At 38.6% G+C, this 17,419-nt stretch overlaps 1 long non-coding RNA gene across 1 annotated transcript; it reads right to left on the bottom strand.

Annotated features, from left to right (window-relative positions):
* Window positions 1-1,971: 1,971 nt before the first annotated feature.
* On the bottom strand, window positions 1,972-15,440 carry LOC108294411. The gene is made up of 3 exons (XR_005197951.1): window positions 14,710-15,440; window positions 14,518-14,592; window positions 1,972-2,345 (listed from the first exon to the last, which is right to left on the bottom strand). It is a non-coding gene; the product is annotated as an uncharacterized LOC108294411 (long non-coding RNA).
* Between the last annotated feature and the right edge of the window lie 1,979 nt (window positions 15,441-17,419).

Below are 17,419 nucleotides of genomic sequence, written 5' to 3'. Positions count from 1 at the left end.
GCATACATATGTTTATAAATGTGTGTGCATGTACCTACACATTGTGTAGGTACGCAAATGCAATGCTATAGGTGAGGAAAACTGCATATCGAAAGACCTATCGATGTAAGAAACAAAAATAAAGGGAGAGTAAAAGGAAGTAGGAAGGAAAGGATAGAGAATAACTTCAAGAAACAGAAAAAGAGTGGCCTTTAATCTGATTCCATGTTGATCAATCACTGTGTTAGTTTCCAAGTTTTTTGCTTTTTGTTTTGCTTTTTGATATAGGGAAACCAGGCAGATGTCTCGTGAAAAAACACTGCCCTTTAGTCACTCAAAGAAGTATCTGTGCATTTTAGATGAACACACTGGTAGGTAGTCTGATCTCATTTGAATTTGTGTATTAATAGTTAGGTTATGATCAGGCAATTCCCTTGAGTTATGTCAATTCTAGGCCATTAACAAGGTAGAGTTTATGGAGCTATAAAGCTACGAATGGCAACCCACGGCTGGGCTCTTCCAGGCGATGTCTCCCATGAGTCTTCTGGTGAGCTCTCTATTTCCGGGGCAGTCCTACCTTGACAACGTGCCTAACTCTATACCAGCACACACATCTCTCCCTTCCCTTATTCTACAGTCTAGGTCCCTTTCTTGTAATGCCAGGAAATGTATATCCTCAGCAATTTAAGCAGCCAAGACCACTGCTGAATGCCTGAGTAATCTTCCTTACTCAGGTCCTGGGCCCTGGAGAAGTTATAAATCACATGGTTGTGGTGGAGGTGAATTAAATATTAGTTGATGCAGCTCTCTGAACATTTAGAAGGGAAAGTACTCACTAAATGCATCTTACTATTATTGCTTCTGTCTACAGACACTAGGTCATCAGAGATCCCTTACTTTTTAAATTTTTTTTTCTTTTAGGGGTTGTAATGAAACCTATCTGCTTGCAGGTATATGCTGGTAGTCTATCTTGGCTTAAATGTTGAGTAACTTCAAGAGACAATGACCACTGGAATTGCCACCACTCAGACATCATCAAGAAGACATATGTTTTATTCTTAATTGAGTGGTATGGATTATTTTTCTTTTCATTGTTACTGGAAAGGGGTATGAGTGGATTTTCCAGAATGGTGCAATAAAAATAAATTTTGATTGATTAATTCAATAGCTACGGCTAGGAAGCATCTTGTGCAACAGTGGAGAGGAAATGCACAATGCCCTACAGATAGGAGCTGCATAACTCACATTTGTTAGAGAGAGAGAGACTCCTGAGCTAGATTCTGGCTTCTTGGAGAACAGCTCACTCTTGGAAAATAAGTCAAGTTAAATGGCTTATTTTCCTCATGAGCTTCATCTAGTCAGTTATAACTGAGACATTCGAGTATAGATGGCAAATCATATTATAAAGCTGTTTAACAAGTCGCCATTCATTTTTGCCATGGTTCTTATGGCAGAAAACACTTAGCATTGCCTGTGGGTGGGATTCAGAGTAGTCCTGACCCCACATAGAGGCCTGCTGAAGGGGTCTGTGGCTGATTCTACGCGGTAGGGAATTTCGATTGGGGTCATAGAACTCATGACTTCATATGAGAAATTCTGCAGGTGCACATTTTTCTGGGGAAAGTGACATACTATTTCTGCAAGATGTCTATGAATTCCAATAAGCAAAGAAACACTGTGGTGAAAACTAAACTCATGGACAAGTGGCATTGGAAGTTACGTTATGTTTCTAATATATCTGTGACGTTATGTTTCTAATGTATCTGTGAGTCTAACAACCATTTGGCCTGAGATTTTGTTTTCCTAGAGATGCCCTCTAAAGCTTTGATCAGATTTCCAAAACCTATTAAAGTTGCTGATTTAAAAGGAAGTCTGCATGATCACATTAAAGATAGTATGGATCCCTAGTGTCTTCTTTTCTGGTTTCCCACAACACTTTGCACATATGTTAACATGCATATATCTCTTTTAAATGCCTGCTTTCTGATTAATATTGGACTTCTTTGGAAGCAGACACTCAGTGTTTTTCAACATTACACTCCTAGATGTTAGAGTCAGGTATATTGTTGATAAAAGGGCTCCTCGCATGGTGAGAATTGCATCACCAAGGCTCCAAAGAGGTCAATGCAGGGCTCTGTGTTAGTTATGATGCTTTTAATTTTGAACAACAGCTACATTGCTAGTTTAAATCAAAGAGGAAAATTTACTATTTATCAGTGGTGGAGAAGGAAGAATTAGAGCTGGCTTCAGAAAAGATGGGATGCAGAGGAGACTGAACCAGCATCAAGACCTTCTCATCATCTGTCTTCTCTGCTTCTCTTTCCGTATTAGATCAGTGTGTTCTCAGTGCAAATCGATTTTTCTCCCTTTCGCGGTGAACACAGTGAACCTCCACGTTCAGTGCTTCACATTCATTACTTCCTCTAAATTGGAAGCAACTTTTTGGAATAAGCAGACTAAATATGCTTCTTTCATATTACAACTGATGAAATGAAATCAAGGGTGCCAACTAATTTGAATAATATCACACATCTAGAAAGCAGTGGAGCTATAAATAAACCTTTCAAAATGTGTGCCTAAGTATGGAAAAGACTGAACTTTGGTATTATTTACACTCTTATTTAAATACACTGTTTTTTTTTGTTTGTTTGTTTGTCTGTTTGTTTTTAGGTAACCTTGTCTTTCTGAGTTTTGGTCTTTCTAGCTAATAAATAAAGAGGGGAGAATGACATCAACCCCTTAGGGTTGACCAGAGTTAATTATATAGATCAGATATATAGATATAGACATAAATACACATATAGATAGACATACATACATACATATATATAGACTATCTATATATATCTATATAATTACGTGCAGACTAAATTTTCTGTGTGTCTGAGCATGTGCACATGAGTAAAATTACATCTTCAAAAATTCCTGGCACATAGTAGGTTGTCAATAAATATTGACAAAGTCAAGTATATGACTCATCTACCAAGTGTATAAAACATGATATAAAATGAAATTCATGGAAAACCCTCCCTGCAGCTTAATTTCTATTTGCCAACATTTATTTTTTCTTCTCCATCACACTTTCATCTGCTTATTTTATTGTAGCTTGTTGTGTTGTATCTGGCACACTATTCCAAATACAAACATACATTCTTGGAAGTATCTTCAGATTCTTTTATTCATTCAAAACTATTTGTTGAGTTCCCTACTTTATGCCAGACACCATTCTGATCCCTGGAGGATACAACTGTAAATGAGATAGATGAGGTCTCTGCCCTCATGTAGTTTACATTCTGTTAGAGACAGAGGCTACAAATTGGAAACTACATAAATTTTTAATGAAATCCCAAGGTGAAAAGACATACACTGTGAAGAAAACAGAAAGCAGCAAAGGGATAGAGAATGCAGAGAAGGTAGAATTTTGGATAAGGCCTCAGAGTAATCTTCTCTAAGAAACTTCTCTGTCTGAATAAAATCTTGAAGAATAGTCTGGACCATGGAGTAATACGATACACAGAGATATCTGGCAGAGGACACAGCTAGTGCAAAAGGTCTGAAGTGGGAACTAGTTTGGTTTTCTTTACGATCAAGAAAAATGGAGTAAATAAGGGAAGATGGTAGGAGATGAAGTTAGAAAGGTGGCTGGGGTAAGATCATGAGGGAGCCTTCAGGTCATGGTACAAGTACATGAAACCTTCTCCATGCACTGGGCAGCCATGGGACATGTAAGCCAGCATCCTGAACTGATTTTCTGGGTGATGGGTACACTGCAGTGACTCACGGTGGAAAAAGAGACATCGATTTTGAAAAGATATTGATAGTTTGGGCAGGGAATTCTGGAAGAAGTAAGAATTGATCAGATTTAGAAATTACTGTGAAGGTATTTTCTGACAGGGTTTGATGATGAAAAAGAAGAGAGCATAAGGATTATTTAAGCTTTAAAGCAAGCTTGTCCAACTTGTAGCCCAGGATGGCTTTGAATGCATCCCAACATAAATTCATAAACTTTCTTAAAACATGAGATTCTTTGTCATTTTCTTATTTTTAGCTCATCAGCTATTGTTAGTGTTAATGTATATTATGTGTGGCCCAAGACAATTCTTCTTCTTTCAATTGTGGCCCAGGGAAGCCAATACTTTGGACACCCTACTTCAAAGGAAAAGACATAGACCTTTAAAAGTCTGTTTCAGCAATAGCCAGCATTTCCTGAGCAGTCTATCAGGCCCTGTCCTGCATGCTTTACACTTATCATGTAATTTAACACAGATCTCTCACCTATTAATTTTTTATACTGTTTGTTTTGTTTTTTTATCTCTGACTGTCTGTTTCTGTGGATATTATTGGCTTTGTTTCCCATTTCCTATGCTGGGCGCAACACTTAAAACTAATGGCAAATCAAACTTAAAAACTTCAATCTCTTCCATTTTCCAGGGGAGGGCTTCCCTACACTCTCCTACTGGTTCTTTGCTCTAGTATCCTCCAAATCATCACTCTGCCCTTTCAAGTCTTGGCCTGCCTAATCATGCCACCCCATACCCTCAGGACAGGAGATTAGCACCGCTATTCCTGGCATTCCTATTCTTCAGCATCATGTATTTAATTATTTTGTGTTTATTTGTTACGCATGAAGGACCAGGCAAAACAATGTGTACTCCCAGAAAAACTTAAAGCATGAGAGTTTTCTAATGAGGTCTCAAATGGATGCTATGAAAATAAGAGAAGCTTCAGTAAGTCCAGCTCTCGAGAAAGAATCAGATGAACTCACTGAATGATTTTCTAGGCCTGGTATTCACACAATTAAGTGCTTTCCTTGTCACGTTTATTGATAAAAGTGAGAGTAAATCTCTGAACCCACATTTGCTTTTGCCATAACATGACGTCATGGTTAGTCTACAGGATGGCAGGCACTGAACATTCAGTTTAAGAAAAACAGCCATTTTCAAAATCAATTAGATCAATCTTTACCTAGGCATAATACAGTTTTATTCCTTCAAGTCAAAGCTTTACTATTTGATGTTTTGGTAATTTTAATTATGAATAATAAAATTAATAGGAAAATCCTCAACTAGGTTTTAGGCAATGCTTCATAATGAATAAGTGCAGACATAAACTAAAGAAAGAATGAAAGCCACTAATAATTCCTGGAACTTGCCCTTGTCTTTCCTTGTATAGCCGGCTGGCATTGAAGAAATGTATCTACTTGATGATGTACCCTGGAGCTGAAAGACTGGCAGCCAATCCATTAGGCTCTGGACACTATCATGTTCTATCCACCAACTCACATGTGGGACCTACTACTTGGGAGTCAAGGGTAGGCAAAGTTCTGAGGCCAGCAAGGAAGAGGAATATATGTATGCTGTTTCATAGCTGTGCTTATTTTAAAATGACATTCCACTAGCCGGGCTGAGCTTGGTTTTGTTCCTGACACTATAACATGTAAGTTATTTCACCAGCCGAGACCTCAATTTCACCATTTCTAGCATCAGTAGGCTATACATAATGGCCTCTCAAGTTCTTTTAAGATGTGATTTTCTCAGAATCTAGCTGTTCTTCAAGAAATTATTTCAAAGGCAGCAAAGTGAAAGATAAACTGATGAACATTTGGGCCCAAATCAAATCTCTTATAATGAAGTCCCAGGTTAAAAAATAAAAAAGACAATTAGAAGAGCAAATAAAAATTGTTATCAATTCAGTGACACAAAGACATATGCATTCACAGCTGGGCAGGATAAAAACACCTACTCCTTTAACTTCTAATCTTCCCAATCTAATAACAGATAATCTAGTTTTGAAAGTTACAGAAGAAACAGAAAATGAGAACAGACCAATAACTGAGGAATAATCATAGAAAGCTCTTAAAGAACTGCCTGCCCCAAAGACATTAGATCTTAAGAGATTTAACAGTGATTAAATTCAAGCATTCAAGAAATACATAAATATATTCATTATAATATATTCTGAAGAGTAGAAGATGGGAAAACTATCCAATTTGTTTCACAAGAAAGATTTGATCCAGATCCTCAAGGTGATAAAATATTTTGCAAAAAAGAAAGTAAAACTAATAAACTACGAATATAGATTCAAAACCTTCAACCAACTACTTCAGATTAGAGCTTAACGAGCTAATATTACTGATTCAATAATCCAACAGGAATATAACCAGTTTCAATATAAGGAAATTGAATAATGCAATAAAAGTTTATCAGCAGGCTAGTAATAAAAAAGTAGATGATTATTTCAATATTCCCTAAATGCATTTGATAAAATTTAATAATTTTCATTTTTCAAGTTGGAATAAAATAATTCTTTCCTAATATGATGAATATTCCTATTCTAAACCTCCAACCAAATGACTTTTTATTAGGGAACACCAGATACAGATCTGTAAATTAGGGATAAAACAAGTTTGCCTACTCTGCCTTCCATTGTTTAACATCATTTAAGTAGGTCTAGCTGGTGCAATAAGGCAGAGAAAAAAATAAAATTAATACATATTGAAAATTTTTAAATCATAGATTCATAAGACTAATCTTAAGTCTGAAATCCAAAATATTTTGAAAGCTGAATGTGTTGCACCACTCATTCAGTGCAAAAACGGATCTGAATGTGAGTGTTTATATTGCTGCACACATTTTAATATTCTTGATGATGGGCTTTTCCCTGGACCCTGCTGAAGTTGTTATGTAATATATACAATATGCAACATATTGCCATTCAAATTCTGAATTACAAGAAATATCTACCCCCAAGGGTTTTAGATAAAATGCTGTGACTCTCAATCATGTGCAGATGCCATGATTAGTCACAGAGAGCATTTTATAAATCAGATGTTTGCTACAATTAGTAAAAATGGTTACTATAACTGGCTGTAGCAAACCAAGCAAATGTTAAAATTATTTATTTATAGATCTGTCTACTCCCTGCATTGGTAATGTGCTCAAGGGCATGGCTTACATTCTGCTCACTTTTCTCACATTTGTGCTGCACATATTGCTTGGCAAAGAAAAAGTAAACTTAAACATTATTTTATTTATTTTATTATTATTATTATTATTTTTTTGAGACAGGGTCTCTGGCTGGACTGTAGTGGTGTGATCTTGGCTCACTGCAACCCCTGCCTCTTGGGTTCAAGGGATTCTCCTCCTCAGCCTCCAGAGTAGCTGGGATTATAGGCACGTGCCACCATGCCTGGCTAATTTTTGTATTTTTAGTAAAGATGGGGTTTTGCCACATTGGCCAGGCTGGTCCCAAGCTCCTTAAGTGATCTGCCCATCTCTGCCTCCCAAAGTGCTGGGATTACAGGTGTGAGCCACCACACCTGGCTGCAAACGTTATTTTAGAGAATAAGAGATGAACATAAAAGTAGGAAAATATTTATTAAATTTTCCAATATTTTATTTTAATGTCTGCATTTTATAATTTCAATTAATATTTCGAGAATTTAAATTTTGTTTTGCTTTGTGTTACTTTCAAAATCCAAGAAGAGTTTAATGCAAAATACATTTGGAAAAGCAAAATAAGCAGAAATAACAAAGGACAATTTTTATAATTAATTTTAAGTATGGGATACATGAGCAGGATGCACAGGTTTGTTACACAGGCAAATGTGTGCCATGGCGATTTGCTGCACCTATCAACCCATCACCTAGGTATTAAGCCCCACATGCATTCGCTATTTATCCTGATGCTCTCCCTCCCCCAACGGCCACCCCTCACAGGCCCTAGTGTGCGCTGTTTCCCTCGTTGTACCCATGTGTTATCATTGTTGAGCTTCCACCTATACATTCTTTAAAAGGCGAGCAACTGAAAGAGAAACTGAACCCAGGTTCATGCTGGGTTCTTCTAACTACTCTTACAGTGGCTTTCAGAAAGTTACTTTCCTCCTCTAAGAACCAACTTCCTTACATAGAAAATAATAATAATAACAGTAAGTGAGGGCAAAAAGCCTTTGATATACCTTTTGGCCACATTGTTTTCCCAGTGAATTCCTTGTTTAATATCCCTTTTCGCCACCGTTTTTTCTTCAAAGTGTCACTATGCCTTTTGTAAATTGATTGGTTTATTTTAAATGTCATGAATGTCATATGTGCTAAGTCACTGGCCTTTAGATCCTGTTAGATTTTAGGTCTATGTTGGAGTAGTCCCTTCTATTGCCTGGATATTTATAGCTTTCTGTTCCCTAATAACAAGACATTTTTATATGGTAACTAAATAGTACTTCAATGTATGATAAAGGTTGGAGATAATATTATTGGCATAAGCATAGTTTTCAAAAAGAGTCAACAGAATAAAATGTAGTATTCTGTCTAATCCTTTCAGCAACTCTGTGAAATGGGTATTGTTATTTCTATTTTATACATAGGAAACCTGAGGGTACAAAGATTACCTAGAGTCTCATAGTTTGTAAATGGTCAGGCCAGGGTTCATGTCCAGAGTCCATTTCCCTACCTGGGCAGTACAGAAGTGTTTTTCATCAATTGTCAATATGAATTGCTTAGAGAAAACAGACAAAGCAACACACTATGTATAGGGCCTTGCATATAGGAAGCTCTTAATACTTTTGCAACCGTTAACTCCAGAATAGAGAGACTGAGATTGCAAATTTGAAAAGGTAGGTATAGAGAACGACCATAAAGGAAGCAGGGACTGAAGAAGCCAGCCTTGGGCTCAGCGGGTAGAATTCATGCAGGAGGTATGGTGGTATCTCTCCCTTTCTCCTTTTCTTAACTCAAGTTCTTCACTGGGTGGAACTCAAGTTTACTTCTTCCTGTCACGTTTGTCAAGCAGGATTTCAAAAGTTCAATATTGCCCTTAGCTGCTTCAGATGTTTCCCTAAAAGAGTGTGAGACCTGGAGGAGAGACAGAGGAGCCCATTTCTGCAAAGAACATGAAGGGTTAAATGGACTCCACAGTAGTATATATGACAAGCATATATACTACTGCCAAGTCAGAATATCAGAGTATCACTCTGCTCTACACAGCAATAGGTTAACCCACAAGGCTGGGGTCCCTTTTCGTCTAGGATGCCTGCAACCTGCATTGAGCAGTCTGCATGCAAATTTACTCTGCCGAGCACACAATTCCTCCTTTCAGATGAAGGTTCTCCCTGGTTTACTCTTCCAACTTTTTGGTTAAAGCCCCTTATGTCCGCAGGTTCTTTCCTAGAGCCAGGTATAATCATCCCCATCCTGTTTCCTCCAACCAATTTTCTGTCCAATTTAACTATGATTTGCTGAATGACTGGCATTGGTCCACACTGTGCTAGGTCCTAGGAAGACAGAGACAATTAAACAAGGACCCCACTCGCAAGAACCTCACAGATTACAGGGGGAGCAGACAGATAGTCCTGGAGTCCATCAATCCTGAGAAATACAGCTGTAGACTTGAATACACAAACACACACACACACACACACATATATATATGCTATGAATGTTTAACTTTCATAGAGAAGTTGATTTTAAAAAATAAATTTGAAAGGCGAATAGGAGTTTGTTAGGTAGGCAAGGAAGCCGAGAGCAAAGACCATTCCAGGTAGAAGAATCAGCACATGCAAAGACATGGCCAAATGCAGAAAAAAACATAACGCACAGGAAGAGTGTGTGGAGAAACAGGATCATGACGGGTATGGAAGTTACGTTGAGGAATTTGAACTTTAATGCAAGGGCAGTCAGGAGCCATTGAAGTTTTAGACATGGAATAATTACCCAGGGCTTTCTGCTTTGAGGTCATTTCAAGATGGGCATCATCCACAATCCTGCCTCAAAAATGGAATGAAATTTCCTTTGCCACAGGAAGCTGCCCACCCCACACCTGACTCATCTGTACATAACCTTGGACCCTGTTCCTTTGACTGTCTAGCTTCCCTTACAAGGACATTTCCTCCTGCCAGCTCCATCCCCCACTGGTTCTTACTACTAAAGTGCAGTCCATGGATAAGCAACATACAAATCACCTATTAGCAAGTTCAAAATGAATAATCTCAGGTCCTACTCAAGACCTACTAAATAAGACTCTAAATTTTAACAAGACTATCCAGAAGTCGTGTACATACCAGAGTACGTTTTCATGCACTAAGGCAGGTTTCATTACTGAACCTGTCTGCATTGCCAGAAAACTGCTATCTCTTGTGCACCCAGTCTTTATGGAGGAGAGAACAGGAGTGTGGAAGGAAGCTGGCATACTTGAGGGTCATGCCCTAGGTTGATACCTAAAGCTGGGCTAACCACATTCCATGTTGTTTCATTTTATCTTATAGTAACTTTGCAAGGTGAGTAGTCGAATGCTCATCTGACAGAGAAACTGAAGTGCAGAGAGTTGTCACACAGCCAGGAGCATTTAACCTCATTACGTGTCCTCTTCTCCAAAGCTCTTCATGAACCCCAGAAGAATAAACCCACCGTCTCTACCTATTCAAAAAATAAGGCCCCAACCCAGAAGGGAAAGAGACTTGCCAATTTGTCTATCACCTACCAGCCTGGAATGGCCACCTTCCCACCTCAGCCAGCTCATCATTCAGCTCAAATGCAAATGTTCCCAGACAGAGTTAGGGCTCTCCCTGTGTCCTTCAACCCCCAGCTTGCCTTTTCCTCCTGTGCACATACTGCAGTTAGATTTCACATTCCCATCTCACACCTGAGTTCCAGATTCTCTGTCAGCACAGTCCTATCTCAGGGAGAGAAATCAAACAGCTGAAGGCAGCCTGCTTTTAGAGAGGGGAAGAGAAGGGAGGTCGATTCGACATAACTGCCTAACAAAGTATATTTATGAACATCATTGGAACGAATGTCTCCAGTAACTGCAGCCATCACCTCCTAATGTCACATCATGGAGACACTGGAAAACAGATAGGGCTTATAACCTGATTTCCTATCATCTGGTAACAGCTTCAGCACCTCCAGCCTTCCCAGCTAGGCAGTATATGACTCACGCTTCCTTTCTAACTTCCAAGGCACTTTGGGACAAAAAGGAAAAGTAAATAAGTAAGACAATTTTTCAAAATATCCATTTCATCAGTAGCCTGTTTCTTAATGCGTCTAGGCATTTGATCACTACAGATGGTCTAAAAGGTGCTAAAACGAATTGCTAGGGACTCAAAATCCTTGAAAATTGGTCTAGCAGGGGGAGAAATACAATCATGTTAATCTGGAAAATTCAAGCTATTTTCTTAGAACCCTAATTTTTCTGACTTTCTTGGCTGTCCCCTTCTCTATACTTTTCCTGTGTTCCTAACTCAGATGTGTCCTCTGTCTGCCCCTTTCTCTGCATTTTGGTCACTACAGCCCTTATTGAGTGTGCTGCTCCCTCCTTCTCCTCTCATTTGCTGGTCTCCTGACTCCTGACTCCAAGCTCCTTTCTCTCCAATCTGCCTTCTGCTCTTGATTACCATTATGTACATAATGTATATAATGAACTATTTGGTTCCTTGACCTCAAAGTGTTCACAGTCTAGATGAGAAAAGAGAACATCAACAAAATATAAACAAAAACAAACCTCTTATTTTTCAGTCTGCAGAACCTAGCATAGAACACACAACACAATACTGTGGAAGGGAATTCTCTTTCTCCTAGGATACACTTGTTGCAATAAAGTAAAACAAACATGTAAGCTGAAAGTTTCTCCTGGGCAAGGGATGGTAACTGAAACTGACTTGTTCAACCCTCTTATTTTAAATTGGAGATGTGTACAATGTCATTGGCATTCTCTTGACTGGGCATACCATTTGTACTGAATATGAAAATGCATTGAAAATGCTTTCTGGCAGTCACTGCAACCTCAGTCCTCTAAGGACTTAACTTATTTTATATAGTTTATACTTTTTTTTTTCTTATACTGACTTAGGATCTTTAACCATCATCAAATAAGAAAACAAGAATGGAATGACCACAGACATTTCCTGGAACCTAACCCTATAGGCAGAGGCAGTCTGCTGCCCTTACACATATTTTGATCAAGAAATATGCCCTAAAATGCTTTGAATGCCGTGCAGGTCCCCAGCAGAGGAGTCTTAAACCCAGCTCCAGGGAAGCTAGACCACATCCCTGCTATGCCCTGTCAAGCTGCATCTACTGAATTAGGTTAGGAGTTAAAATGTTACACAATGTGACCAATGGAATCAGAAGCAATAACATGACCTGTCAGCCAGTGTTTTCCTGACAATTCTGGGGTAAAGAGATTGGCTGCTAGAGAGCTGTGGGGGCCGGGAGGAGGGGAGGAAGAGCTGGTGTGGGAGATGGGGGGAAAGGGCTATTTTGTTCCTTATTTACAAAAGTGGTGCTTGGTAGGGAGAGAGTGGTAAATTGACTTTATTTCCATAGTCTTATTTTAGAGTTTTGCTTGAAGGCTGCAAAACCAAAAGCCTTTTCTTGTAGGGCAAGAGTTGCAAAACTCTGCATGAAGCATTTCATGAGCTTGAAGGTCTCTTGGGAGCAGGGCCAGAAAGTAAGATCTGCGAGGGCCTCTGTTTTATCAGGCTGAGGAAGGGTCACCTCAGCCAACACTGTGCACAGACAAGGCCAAGAAATGCAATTGAAGGTTGTGGACACCTGGCGCCAGCTGAGAGGTGATTGAATCCTGGCTTGTATTTGTTGGCATCGGGGTGCAGAGCTGGCCTAAGCTTGTAGCACATGAATTCCCTAATTTTTTGGCCAGGAAAGAGGGAAAGAGACGCAGCTCAGTTCCTGTATGAACTGTGTAGAAACTACCCTTAAGTGTGTCTGTTAGGAGCGATTTATAGACACACAACCAACAGCTATTTCAATGTAGAAAATTTAAAAAAGAAAAGGTTCTATGAAAAGCAACCTCACTGGCTGAGAACTCTGATAAGTTCCACATTTGCAAAAAGTCATTGCCTGAAATTCCTAAGCATTAACTTCCTAGAGCTCTCTGTCCCAATGCTACAAATTTAAGTCTTTGCGACACACACTGACCACATATATAGGACCAAAGAGGCAACTGAAGGTCTTTCCTTAATAGAGTTTTTATTTGGTCTCTCTGTTGCTTGAAACCTGGACCACTCTCAAGGACTTTGGCTTGGAGCTCCATGGTGTGGCTACCCAGATGAAATTTCTCTCTTTCTGTCTAGCCTCATAAAACCTGATTTCTGCCTTTTCCTTCTAGGCAAACTGGATCCCAGAATTCAGATGTGTATTTTGCTATCCAGATCTCTGTGATGGAAAACTCTTACCCAAGTCCATTACCTTACCTTGGAGGCTTCTGACTATGATTCACATATTGAATCTCTCCTTCCATAAACTGGCTTTTCTGATTTGAAAGATCAGCTCTGAGGCTCTCTGCCTCAGCTTATCTTATTCCTAAAGCACACAGTAAGTGCTCAATGAATATATTTTTTAAACCAACTTTACACTTTCTTTTCTAGACCTAGTAGAGTGGTCATGAAGTGGTTTTAGCCTCCTGGATTTATAAGAGGAAGACCAGGTCATCCATATGCCCTTTCACTGAGGACAGTTTCTGCAGAAGAGAGAGCAACTTCCTGAGCATTCTGGCTAATTTATCAAGCTTATATTAACGTGAGTTTACCAGGTGCCTAATCAGGCTTAAATTATCTAAAGGTTATCATGTTGCAAGCCTAAACTATCTGGTAAACTTGGGCAAAGTGCCTTCTTACATGTGAGAACTATTAATAAAGCACTTCTAAGAAATACAATCAACAACAATAAATACTTTATCCATATGTTGGAATCACAAATGGAAATTATGACCCTTAATTGTGGTTGTGCACATCATCCAGGTGGCAGAACACCTGGAAATCGTGCTGCTCCTTAAAACACGATGATCGTGGCAAAGTTCTACTAAAAATGACACAGTTAATCCCAATCTCTGAACTAGGTATAATTTTTATGAACAGAAAATATGACTAGATTGCTGAATATAAATGCAACAGAAAACCAGAACAAAGTATTCAAATCTATTAAAAATAAATATTATGACCTAATTGTGGTCAGCTATTTCTCTTTCCATTAACATCATTTGCTACTTTTTTATTGATTTGGTCATTGACAGGTGCATGTGGGAGGCCAAATAACAACCAGTCACAAAGGCTCAAGAAAAAACTGGAGAAAAAAAGTTGTAAAATGAGAAAATGTTCTCCGTTAATTTATTTTTTATTTTATTTTTTTTGGTCAAAAGAACATTTTTATGTTATTTGACTTTTTTTTTTTTTTTACAAAGGAATGCTTCAGAAAAAGTGGAGAAATAGCAATACTTGCTGCCTTAGATTAAGAAAGTGCTTCATAAAGAAGAAAACAAATCCACTTAAGCCAAAGCAATCATACGTTTAATGCTGGTCACCTCTACCAACTTTGATGAAACAGAGATCTGTTGAGAATGCTACTTTCAAATTCACAGGATTTTTCTTAAGACAAAAGAGAAAAGGACACTAATTTCTCAGTTCTTGCTCTTCCCCTCCTACCTTGCACATCAACATGTTGCTGCAAACCACAACACCTGACCATATGAAAAAAGTATAAGAAAATTGTATTACATGTGTGTGTATGCATTCATATGTATACTTTTTACCTTAATTAGACATGCCCATCAATGTCCAAGAAGAACGTTACTCAAGCTGTCTTGGGAGCAGCAATACTGTTTATCCTGAAAACAAGAAAACACAGAAAAATATGTAATTCCAAGATTGTCTGCTTTTAAATCTGGTGATTCACAGTTTACAGAAGGGTATGGGAAAATGAACAAGGGCTCTTCACTGTTTACCTAAAAGCCAAGATAATCAGTAATAGACTTTGTTTTTCTGATCTTTGTTTTAAAGATTTCTAAGAATATAGGCTGGTGGTTTTAGAATTAGACTTATATCAAAACCACTCAAGCTGGTCAAGTACTGTCTCCTGGAAAAGAGAGAAAAGGGACTCCTGTGTCAAAAATGTGTTGGCCAAATTATCTAGTTGCTCAGAATTTCATTTTCCCCATCAGTAAAATAAGAGCACTAACACTTACTCCATAGCTCTGTGACAAGAACTAAGTAGGAGAAGATGTACAAAGCTTCCCACACAACATCCCATACATAGTAGGTACTGAATCCATTTTAGGGTTGGTTCCTTTCCAGTACCCCTCCCCACAACCCTTTTCTTCTTTTGTTAATACTTTCAGTACCTTATCACAGTGTTAGCTCCATGGTGTTTGAGAAAACAAAATATCATAATGACTTCAAAACAACTATTTTAAAAGTGGAAAAAAGAAATGATAATCAAATTCACATTTAATAATAAGAACAGCTAAATGTACTGAGTATTTCCTATGTGCTACCCCAAGAACTAATACTTGCCTATGTACTAATCCACGCATGTCAGCTGTTTCTTTAATCCTTGCAACAACGATACAGAGAAGGTGATATTAGGAAACTGAGGGATGGAGAAGTTAGCTTCCTTTGTTCAGATCGCACAGTGCCTGGGAGATGGAGCTGGGATTTGTGTCTTTGCAGCCTCATCTCCTGGCCTGTTCTCCTCAGCATCCACCCTGCTGGCTCACCATACTCAACACCACGGGACAAGCATGTGCTCCAGATGATGTCACACACTCCGTTAGATCTTCCTTCCCTTCTTTCTCTTTTCCTTCCCTCCCTCCTTCCTTTATTACTCCTTCCTTTCCTTCAACCTTTATTTTAAATTTGAATTCACTATTTCACTTATTTTTTTGTTTTGCTTTGCTTTGACAGATCAGGACAAGATATTGGTCATTTCAGTATAACTGGGTTCTTCTTTGGAGTGAAGATTTTTTCTAGCTTTGTTGTCTTAGATGACTTACTGAATTCCTTTGAACTTTTTTTTTCCTCTGTGAAATGAATGCATTAGACAAAGTGATGTTGAAAGGCCCTTCCTAGCTTACTTGTCCTCTGACTGGCTACTTTGGAAGCAGTTTAGATCATGCTGGTGTTGAGATCTTCATGCATGTATGAGAGTTGTGGACTCTAACAGCAATTTGCTTGCTTTAGCTAAAGGTAAAATTTCAAATTGCCATGAAGAGACACTTATATTTATATGCATTCTTTAAAGTGCTTGCAAATGGGGAAACTGAAGTTCAAAGACATTGAGTAATTCACCCAAGGTCACTCAGAAGTGGCAGAGTCAAAATTCATATCATACAAGCTTCTGTATCTTCAAAGCCCATATCCTCTGCGGTATCCCAAGCCGACCAGAAAGTATTGTACATAAAGTTATTGACCTGAATTACTCGTTTTTGAAATCTGACTCAAAATTTAGGGTGATAATAACTATCATGTGTCATAAGCTCATTCTGTGCCAGCCAATATCAGAGCCTTACATATATCTCATTTAGCCCTCCTACTGAACCAAATGTCAGGTACTATAATTACCCTCTTTTGATACATGAGGAAACTGAGTCACTAGGACTAACACTATTTGCCCAAGTCATGGAACTAACAAGTAAAAGATCTAGGATTTGAACTAGGAACAACTAAAATTTGGCAAAGTTCATGGTTTATTATCTTGACTGGCATATGGCAATCATGTTGCAATTTAAAGTTAATAAGCTGCAATTGTGAGTACTGGAAGAAAAACTTGGAGAAGGTTAGTGTATGTGAGAGTGAACCACAGGACAGCCTTGTCACTTAATAATTCACAGACTCCAATGAAGAAGAAGAGAAGGATTTTTTAAAAAGGACTGCTCAGGGATTGTTGAAAACCTGCCTCCTGAACTGTTTCCCCATGAAAATTGCCAGCTTTTGTCATTCAGTCTGACAATGAGAAAAAAAAAAGACAAAGTGAATTTCAAGGGACATTGTTTGTCAGTGAGGCTTGCAACGTCCTTCACACATTAGGGAGTCCGGCTGACGTGCTGTCCCACCTTGGCTGGAGGAAAACTGAGCTCCAAGGAGAAAGCAGGTAAAGCAAACAGCAAACGAGGAAAAGGAGCTCTGTTTATTGAGTTGGGTCCAAATTCACCGAGAAAAATGACTTCCAGATGCATTTCAAACACAGCAACATGATTAGGATGGAGAAGGCAGTCAAGTCTATTTGGCTTCTGCAGGGGATTTGTTTGTATATTCTAATTGCATCATTGTTTAGCTTTATTTCATCTGGAACCTGGCTGCCAAATGAGCGTATTGATTACCTGTCATGGATGCATATTTCTCAATTAAAAGCCATCAAGGCTTGTAAAATCTCAACCATGTCAAGACCAACGAGTGGATTTTAGTACTGCCGTTAGTACTCACATTAGTCCCCTTCCACTGAACAGCAGATACAAGCTTGGCACCTTACATATGATGGCTCATTTAAATGTCACAACCTCCTTCAAAGTAGATGTCGTTATTTTCTATCTTTGTAATGCGGAAGCAGAGGCTCAGAAAGATTAAAAACCTTGCCCAAGACCACAAAACTAGTAAGCAGTGAAGGAAGTATTTGAACCTATATATGTCATATTCCCATTCCACAGGGCTTTCTGCTAC

The sequence above is a fragment of the Cebus imitator genome, unplaced genomic scaffold (genome assembly GCF_001604975.1).
Source record: "Cebus imitator isolate Cc_AM_T3 unplaced genomic scaffold, Cebus_imitator-1.0 Scaffold578, whole genome shotgun sequence".
NCBI lineage: Eukaryota > Metazoa > Chordata > Mammalia > Primates > Cebidae > Cebus > Cebus imitator.
This window is presented reverse-complemented; position numbering and strand designations above follow the sequence as displayed.